This window comes from Schistocerca piceifrons, chromosome 4 (assembly GCF_021461385.2).
Source record: "Schistocerca piceifrons isolate TAMUIC-IGC-003096 chromosome 4, iqSchPice1.1, whole genome shotgun sequence".
Lineage (NCBI taxonomy): Eukaryota > Metazoa > Arthropoda > Insecta > Orthoptera > Acrididae > Schistocerca > Schistocerca piceifrons.
Genome location: NC_060141.1, coordinates 364,069,759 through 364,080,118, shown reverse-complemented (window position 1 = coordinate 364,080,118; position 10,360 = coordinate 364,069,759). Strand labels below are relative to the sequence as shown.

Here is a 10,360-nt window from a genome sequence, read left to right as displayed (position 1 = left end):
AATGGAAATCAGACTTTTTGGTCTAACAATGAAAGATCTCAGATCATTAGCCCATCAACTAGCCGAAAGAAATGTCTTACCACACAGATTTGACAAACAAACTTGTCTAGCTGAACAAGACAGGGTTAAAGGATTTATTACGAGGCATCCTACACTGTCTATTCGCAAGCCAGAAAATATTTCTGGTGCTCGAGCAATGGGATTCAACAAAGTAGCAGTTTCACAGTTTAACTCTCCCAACCAGCTATGTTCACCGAACAACTCAGCTTTCCAGATGTCGCTCGAGGCTGTCATTCCAATCCCAGTAATCTGTCAAAACACTCGGCGGATTACAGGACGAAGAGGAAAAACCGTCGTATTAACAGATTCTCGTTATGAGAAGGAACTGCAGAATGCTGTCGCACGTAAAATAGGCGTACAGAAAGGAGGAGGGTGCACAAATATGAACAATGTCAGGACAGAGACGTCTGGTGCAATGCAACTTAAGGCAAAAATATCAAACTGTACACCCAAAAAAATCAAAACGGAGGACATCAAAGATCTTACGAAAAATAAAAGGGGGAAGAATATGGAGAAGAGAGAATCAGAGAGAGAGGGTGTTGAGTGTCTCTACTGTGAGGACTTCTACTCCGTTTATAATGAGGGCTGGGTCGCATGCCAGAGGTGTTTCAAGTGGGCACACAATTCATATGCTGGCATAGACAGTGAAGGTGAAGAGCAAATACTGATTTGTGACTACTGTCGAAAGGACTAGTAGTTTGTGGTTTGGTGGTTATTAAGCATTGTACAATTTTCAGAATGACATTAAAATATTTTCTTATTTTGAATAATGACTTTTTAATTGTTTAAATTAGACATTCCTTAGTCTAAATTGCCTTTTATACAACATTTTGTCATAGTTTAATACGGTATTCGTAATTCAAATTCAACGTTTATGCAATAATTTAACAAAAAATAACCTTGCAAGATTTCCGTTGAAAAATTGTAAGAAATACAAAATGTATTGTTTTAAGTGATTTTAAAATAAGGTACATTAGGTTACACTACAAGGTGTTTTTTATAACTTTGAGAAGTGTTTCCTTGTGTTCCCTGATTTTAAACAAATTGTTAAACATTAAGTATCCCATTCCGCCCCGAGTTCCCCTACCAGAGAGAATCAGCTGAGATCCATGTGTAATATAAATAATATCAGCAATGACCTTCATGAATCATTTATCATACTGAAATACAATTGGGAAATGAGACCTCATTAATGTCTAGACAGACAGAGAAAATCAGGATGTGAACAGACAAAAGAGGGAGGGTGAGGTGGACAAACAGACAGGCTGAGGAGGCAGGGGAGGAGGAGATGTGTCCAATATATGCATCAAACATGTACATGGGCAAATTTCATAATTTAAAAGTATATATATGATGACATTTTACCAAATTAGCGGAGTCTACTAACTAGGTGTTCCGTATACTACCTACCCCGATAAATTGATAGTGATATCCAACAAGAAAACCTTAATAATGAGTGTCTCTAAGCAGAGAAAGGTATTTTAGAAGCGGATCAGAAACTCTAATTTTTATAGGCCTCCCTTTCACGCGAAGCATATGATTGGAGGACGGGCAATACACATGGCGCGCGAACACCAAAGCATGCTATGGATATGGCCAATGTGGTTGCGGTGCATGTCACCACACTCATAGTTATTGATTGTGTGTAATATTAACAGAGAGCTTCTTTTCCTACATCATTGAAATGCATTGAGACCTGCTGTCAATGGAGAATTCTATACACAACGGGATACCATTCTCAATAAGAGTTGCACAAACACTTAACGATATATTCCTACATTTCGTGAACAACAACAGAGTTTGCATAAACCCATAATTTCAGGCACAACGTGTAACGACTAAAACAGCTAATATCTATAGTGAAAAACTGGTCTGAACCGAGTTGTTGAAATTTACATCACGCAGTCTACTACAAATTGCTGTTCCCGCCCAATTGTCGATAAAACAGAGAAAAAAAAGACGATAAACACACCGTACAGTGCGGCGCAACACAAAGTCGTCAGCTTCCCACGGATTTCTGCGGTGGTCTAGGCACTGATTCGGATAGTGTCTTACAGAGCCACTGCGCTGAAATGAACGGGAAATTTCACGTTCACATCACAACACTGAATCGCACGAAAATTCTGACTTCATTCAAGCAACAGTTTTTATGGTTTTACAAAAAATATTTTTGTTCTTGTTTGTTGTAATGACTGCTGTTGGTAGCTGCCTCATTATTGCCTTTCTCCGTGACTGGGTGTGAATACGTTGCATCTCACTACATCAACAAAGAGTTAATTACAGTTAGATGGATACAAACATATGTTCATACAAATAATTATAAACAAATATTGGTTGTAATCTCTGACCATTGGCTCCCTGAAAATTGATTGTCGATACATATAAACAATAACAAAATACAAATAAACCTTAAATATAAATGTATTACTACGGGACATATCTTTCTCAGACTTTGACTGTCTGTATCATCGCATTTTAGATAAAGCTATCCAACCATCCTTTTAAGTCCATCCTGTAATATTAATTTTCTTACTCAAGAGTCGCTTCGTCTTAATTCCTACTGAAATCATACCTACTCAATTCATAGATACTGTCATTGCTATCGTATTTGTCCACTCATTAGAACCACGTCACATTTACTCTGAAAAGAAACCTGAGATAACCATTCATTTCGATCAGGAACAATTTTCAAAAACATTGTAGTATGTGCTACGCTTGTTTGTTTCCAATTTTCGTTCTAACTCCCCATTTCACGAGTCAGGCTCATTGGCAGCACAGGTTAACGTCTCAGTATCCCAGTTCATACTCCGTAGTTTGCTAACTCAACCTCTATGCAGATGAATTGTAGTTTAACGAGTCAAGTCGTCCAATAAACGCATGGACTGTAATCCTGCAGCTTTAATCTGAATCGGCTTCTATTAATGATTCATAAATTTTCAGATTCATATCCATCCGCCTGTTGTTAAAGTGCGTTACACACTCGCGTTTAACTACGAACTGACTCATCATCGCGTTGCATCTTTAGCAAAATTGTACTTTCCTCAAATCCTCAGAACAAATACTCAAACTCACTGAGTAAAAAAATAGAGCACAACGAATCCTACACCATTCTTCTGCTGCGTTATATGCAAAGACATCATCCAAACTCATCGATAATTTCTGTTATTAAACGAGTACGAATTACGTCATGCTCATTCTAAATTAGCTTGCCATGCAAAATCCAGAGCCGGAAGCATTTCGTAACTTCATCCACAGCAGTGCAAAAGCAATTAAGCCATTCTGCAAGACGGCATAAATACAACGTCCATTACATAAGGCTTCTAAACAGAGAAAAATATGATCAGATTACTTCATAGCAACGTTAATGTTACAATATGTGGTACTGCTACCCATTTTTCATTGTTCTTTCTCAAACCATCCGCCATACACGCAATAGAACACATACGCTAAAATCCTGGCTTTCACTTTGCAAGAGCTTGTTACGTAAATGCAATTCGCTAGACCAGTGGTTCCCAGCTGGGGGGGGGGGGGGGTAATTACCCCCTGTGGGGTAAAACGAAATTTTATGAGGGGTAAAATCTAAACGATTCGAAACTGTTTCAGTCACGAAACTAAATGTTTTTCAAAAAAAAGCACTCCGTCTTCAGGCCACGAGTGGCCTACCGGGACCTTCCGACCGCCGTGTCATCCTCAGTGGAGGATGCGGATAGGAGGGGCGTGGGGTCAGCACACCGCTCTCCCGATCGTTATGATGGTATTCTTGACCGAAGCCGCTACTATTCGGTCGAGTAGCTCCTCAGTTGGTATCACGAGGCTGAGTGCACCCCAAAAAATGGCTACAGCGCATGGCGGCCTGGATGGTCACCCATCCAAGTGCCGACCACGCCCGACAGCGCTTAACTTCGGTGATCTCACGGGAACCGGTGTATCCACTGCGGCAAGGCCGTTGCCCTGAAAATGTGTTCCCCGTCCGGGACTAGAACCCGGGATCTCCTGCTTACATGGCAGACACACTATCCATGTGAGCCACCGAGGGCACACAAATTTTTTTCAAAAGCTCATTATTATTATCACAATTTTGTAAGGTTCTAATACCGATTATATAAGCTACCAATAATAACTTTTTCTCAATTTGTAGCATTAATGCGGTGGAGATTATAGGTTCCTCACACTACACACACTACACACAAATCCTGTGCTTTGTCCTGTATATCAATAATGATTAAAGTGAGACATGTACGTAACAAATGCTTAATATCGCACCAAAATATTTTGTTCAAGTTGTGAATAGTACCTGCAGTAGTCCAGAAATTGCTTTATTATTTGCTTCGAAACAGATAAATGAATTAATTGACAGCACGAAGCAGCAGTAACTACAAAATGGCTGCTATGGTGCTGTATACAGTATTATTATTATCATTATTATTATTGTGATTAGAGTGGTCAGACATAAGGCATTAAAAGCCTGAAGTCATCCAGTTTCTGCCAGTTGACAAGTAAGAAGGGCAACATAAAGTGATTTACGAACAATAAATATAGTGCACACATCTGAACTTATTTGATTTTAAATGCTTTTGCAGTGTGCTGGTCAAGCAAGTGTCACAATGGAGAGGAGCAATGTAGTGAAAGCATGATTTGTAACAAGTGTGTACCCTCACTTCTTTTGTAAGGAGTTGTGGCTAGCACTTGCGATGCACCGCGACTTCCTTCGTCATTCATACTAAAACACACGCACAAACTAAATATCATTCATCTTTCATCATTTTAAAAATAAAAGTGTTCCAATAAAAGTCTTTCATTCTGCAATTTAGTTAGGTGCTGAAACTGGTGATAATGTGGGGAAGGAGGGCACGAGATACAGGAGGGGGGGGGGATGGGGAGGGCGGGGTACTAGCTAATGTCTGATTGCAGTCAGGGGAACCACTGCACTAGACGCTCCTTTATTACTGCACGACCACATCTCATGGCCACTACTGACCTACGTCCTACACTCACTAGATACAATCTTGGAAATCAAAGCAGAAAAAGCTGACATCCACAACAGTGTTTTATCAAGTGCCCATGTCATTTACCACGTTTTACCTGGCCATGACTTAATAAAACATTACTTGTGGCTTCGTGGCCTGTATACCAAAATTGTAGACTTTCTTCCTCGCTTCCATCCGCTAACAGTAAAATCACTCAAAAAAAATGTACGTGCTTTGTTTCTTCCCCACTTGCAAATTCTCCTCATTATTGCCTTTTAAATTTCACAGAGTTCATTTTTGTAACTTGAAGCTCATAGCGAGCCTACCATTAATTGCCAACACATTTCTATGCTCTTATACAACAATAGAAACGACACGGTATTAGTACTATTCTATAATATAAACAGAAGTTAACATTTCATTGACATCTTGAATCCAAACGACATGTAAAAGGGCACTACCATTGCAGTTAGTAACACACTGTAACACCTTCCAATAGCATGGAGTCTAGGTTGAAGTCTGCTTAGAGTGAGCAAACTACGAGGGCTGTTCGGAAAGTAAGGAACGATAGGACGCGAAATGGAAACCACAGTGGAAATCAAAACTGTTTTATTTTCAACAGTTAGCTACACCTTCCAGCTACTTCTCTACACAGTCTCCGCTCAGACTTAGACATCTGTCGTAGCGTTGTACCAACTTTTCAGTTCCCTCGTTATATAAAGCCGCCAGTGCTTTTTGACAATTTTCTGCTCTGGACTGCAGCTCGTTATCTGTGCCAAAATATTGTCTTCATAGCCAGCGGTTCATTTGAGCAGAGATGAGACTCAGGGGTAGCCAATTACGTGCTGTATTGTGGGTGATCAAACACTTCCTATCTTCATTGCCCCTGCAGAGTGCAGCTGAGAACTGTCGTGTAGAACGAACTGCCGGACAGTTATGTTATGTGGATTGCATAGCTTGAGGCGAAATCTTTCCCCAGGTTCTCAATCTTGGCGGGAGACGCTAATTTCCAGCCATCTTTACGTTCTCACTGTGAGCTCAGAACTGAAAAGAGCGACATGATGCGATCGATGGGCGTACTAGACACAGTGCCCAACGCATTTGTGCAAAGCTTCATCAGATTTTCATTGTATTTTCCATTTCGCGACCGATCATTCCTTGCTTTCCGAATAACCCTCATATTAGTAGCCCCGATTCAACTTTTCATTTAAATAATGCTACAGTAACTGAAATACCTGAAACAAAATATTGCTTTACTTCGATGTAGCTCTCATGTCCTGCTCACCATCATTTGGCAACTATGTTGACGCTTTTTACCTTATTCCTTATTCGGTGGCTCAGTGTTCATTTTTCGTGTCCCAGTTTAGGGAACCAGTTTAAAAGGGAGGTGGAACAGTTGGGACTTAGAGCAAACAACACAAAAACACAGTATCTCTTTGCTTCCAGGAAAACTGCTGTTGTTAAAGAGAAATATATTAAGTTGAACAGAGGCATTTGCTATCCTTCATAGTACTGAAATTTTCATGACCAGAAGTGTATTATTTATGTCATAATATCAAAATGTTTTTGCTGACTTGAATGGAAGCACTCTGACACTTACATCACCACAGACACTTTTGGAGAGATAGTCTGTAGCTGGTTGCGTGCTTCCCAGGAAGCAAATGAGTCCCCCTTTGTGATATATACACATCGCTGACGGTACTAAAAGTAAATAGATACTCAGTCCTGAAGAGACTACACGTTCCATCTGTTATGTGACAAAACTGGCAGCTGCAGCACTCAGTATGAGACAGAGCCAGTTCAGGAAAAAAGTGCCCATTGTCCTCCTTATGTAAACAAACTAGCCATGTGGCCTTACATCCGTATGTAAATTAAATGTTCAGTCATTATACTTTTTCTGGTGTAATTTATGATCTAAATGTAACCAAACCAGGTATATATGCTCTTAGTTATGTTTCTACCAATCTGATTTATGACTAAATATTGTTACCTAATCTTAATTACTATAATTTATGATTCAAAATCCACCCTATTCTGAGTAGCCCACTTGTGATCTAATGTTTATGTACGCCCAAGATGCTTTTAGTCTAATCTTAATTACCACAGTTTAGGACCCAACAACTGGCTGCCCCCACAACTCTAGTCTGTATGCGTTATCCTACACTACTCGCCATTAAAATTTCTACGCAAAGAAGAAATGCAGATGATAAACGGGTATTCATTGGACAAATATATTATACTAGAACTGACGTGTGATTACAATTTCACGCAATTTGGGTGCATCGAATCTGAGAAATCAGTACCCAGAACAAACACCGCTGGCCGTAATAACGGCCTTGATACGCTTGGGAATTGAGCCAAAAAGAGCTTGGATGGCGTGTACAGGTACAGCTGCCCATGCTGCTTCAACACGATACCACAGTTCATCAAGAGTAGTGACTGGCGTATTGTGACGAGCCAGTTGCTCGGCCATCATTGACCAGAAGTTTTGAATTGGTGGAAGATCTGGAGAATGTCCTGGCCAGGGCAGCAGTAGAACATTTCCTGTATCCAGAAAGGCCAGTACAGGACCTGCAACATGAGGTCGTGCATTATCCTGCTGAAACGTAGGGTTTCGCAGGGATCAAATGAAGGGTAGAGCCACAGGTCGTAACACATCTGAAATGTAACGTCCACTGTTCAAAGTGCCGTCAATGCGAACAAGAGGTGACCGATATGTGTAACTAATGGCACCCCATACTATCACACCGGGTGATACGCCAGTATGGGGATGACGAATACACGCTTCCAATGTGCGTTCACCGCGATGTCGCCAAACCCGGATGCGTCCACCACGATGTTGTTAACAGAACCTGGATTCATCCGAAAAAATGACGTTTTGCCATTCGTGCACTCAGGTTCGTCGGTGAGTACACCATCGCAGGCGCTCCTGTCTGTGATGCAGCGTCAAGGGTAACCGTAGCCATGGTCTCCGAGCTGATAGTCCATGCTGCTGCAAACGTCGTCGAACTGTTCGTGCAGATGGTTGTTGTCTCGCAAACGTCCCCATGTGTTGACTCAGGGATCGAGACGTGGCTGCACGATCCGTTACAGCCACGCAGATAAGATGGATGTCGATCAACGCGAGCAGCAATGTCGCGCTACGATAAACCACAATCGCGATAGGCTACAATCCGACCTTTATCGAAGTCGGAAATGTGATGGTACGCATTTCTCCTCCTTACACAAGGCATCACAACAACGTTTCACCAGGCAACGCCGGACAACTGCTGTTTGTGTATGAGAAATCGGTTGGAAACTTTCCTCATGTCAGTACGTTGTAGGTGTGGCTACTGGCGCCAACCTTGTGTGAATGCTCTGAAAAGCTAATCATTTGCATATCACAGCATCTTCTTCCTGTCGGTTACATTTCGCGTCTGTAGCACGTCATCTTCGTGGTGTAGCGATTTTAGTGGCCAGTAGTGTATGTAGAGTCCACAAATGGGTATTTTCCTAGAAATCGAGCAAATTAACTTTTACGACTTTCACGTATGTACCCATAAGATGTATAGCGACCAATTCATTTGGCTTTGAAGCTGAGTACTTGTGTTCAAACCCGAGTTGCATGCTGGAGTGTCTTTTTTCCCATTTGCGTTTTTCTGTATTGAACTGACAGAAATAGGAAGGTTAATAAGGTAACTAAATCAATAAAAAAATGGCTATCAATAAAAAATGCTATAAACGCTATGATCCGACAATGACGATGATGTGCTTTATTTTTCTCAGCGCCTCAAGTGGATTACTGTGTGGTAAAATCCAAAATTTTATGAACCATAGCTCATTCAAAATTCCACAAAATACGTTTTTCTATAACTGTAACATACACTGATGTCCGATCTAATTTTAGTACATAGTGTGTGAATCAGCATACCTGTGGAGTGTGCTACCACATTGCAGGATTTATGGCCTGGTGGCATCGACGTAAACTAATAGTTGAGTGGTGATGGCTAGCTGTGCACGCCACAAACGGTGCACTGTTGTTGTTGTGGTCTTCAGTCCAGAGATTGGTTTGATGCAGCTCTCCATGCTACTCTATCCTGTGCAAACTTCTTCATCTCGCAGTACCTACTGCAACCTACATCCTTCTGAATCTGTTTAGTGTATTCATCTCTTGGTCTCCCTCTACGATTTTAACCCTCCACTCTGCCCTCCAATACTAAATTGGTAATCACTTGATGCCTCAGAATATGCCCTACCAACCGATCCCTTCTTCTAGTCAAGTTGTGCCAATTCTATTCAATACCTCCTCATTAGTTATGTGATCTACCCATCTAATCTTCAGCATTCTTTTGTAGCACCACATTTCGAAAGCTTCTTTTCTTATTGTCCAAACTATTTGTCATCCACGTTTCACTTCCATACATGGCTACATTCCCTACAAATACTTTCAGAAGGGACTTCGTGACACTCAAATCTATACTCGATGTTAACAAATTTCTCTTCTTCAGAAACGCTTTCCTTGCCATTGCCAGTCTACATTTTATATCCTCTCTACTTCGACCATCATCAGTTATTTTGCTCCCCAAATAGCAAAACTCATTTACTACTTTAAACCTCTCATTTTTATCAAATACGTATGTATTTGACCCATAAGGCAATTACGTCACGCCAGTTGCGCATGTGCAGAAGCTCCTTAAAACGTGCACAAGTGAAGGCGTGTTCACGACCATGATGCCACGTTTCACCGAGCCTAGTGGAGCAATATGTAGCACGGAGCGGTAGATTTATTGAGAGCCGTGTATTTCAGATTACCGCATCTGCATTATCCTTAATAGGATTCAAGGAAATATAATAAGCAATAATTCCGTAAGGTGTCAAAAGCTAGGGTGTTCACTTCCTCTTGTGCTCTTACACAGCAGTCGTCACTGTGTTGTTACTCCAAGCGCAAACGTCACCGGTTCGAGCTGTTGTTCGATTTCCGGCCAGTGTGTGTCTATCAGCGATCTGCGTCGATGTGACGCGCGGTACCTGAGTCGAATGCGGCACTTGAGGCTGCCCGGCACGTCGGCGGCGGCTCTGTGTGACTGGCGGCGCGGCCGGCCGCGACGTGACGCCGCCAAGCGGCGTGGGCAGGAAGCAGGCGGACCACCGGCGTGGAGGCGCGCCGGCCGGCAGGATGTGCGCCCAGCTGCGGCTTATCTGCGCAGCGCAACAGCAACAGGTGCTATCGGGTGACGCGCCCAGCCCCGCCCGCTCTGCGACAGGGCGAGCCGAGCCGAGCCGAGCCGAGGCGCAGCCCGGGGAAGTCCCGGGCAGCACCTGGCAGGGTGGCCGACACCGGGCCCAGGTGGCGG

General features: G+C 42.3%; 1 pseudogene; it reads right to left on the bottom strand.

Moving 5' to 3' along the window:
- Positions 1-3,893: 3,893 nt before the first annotated feature.
- LOC124796767 lies at positions 3,894-4,011 on the bottom strand (annotated as a pseudogene).
- Positions 4,012-10,360: the final 6,349 nt, after the last annotated feature.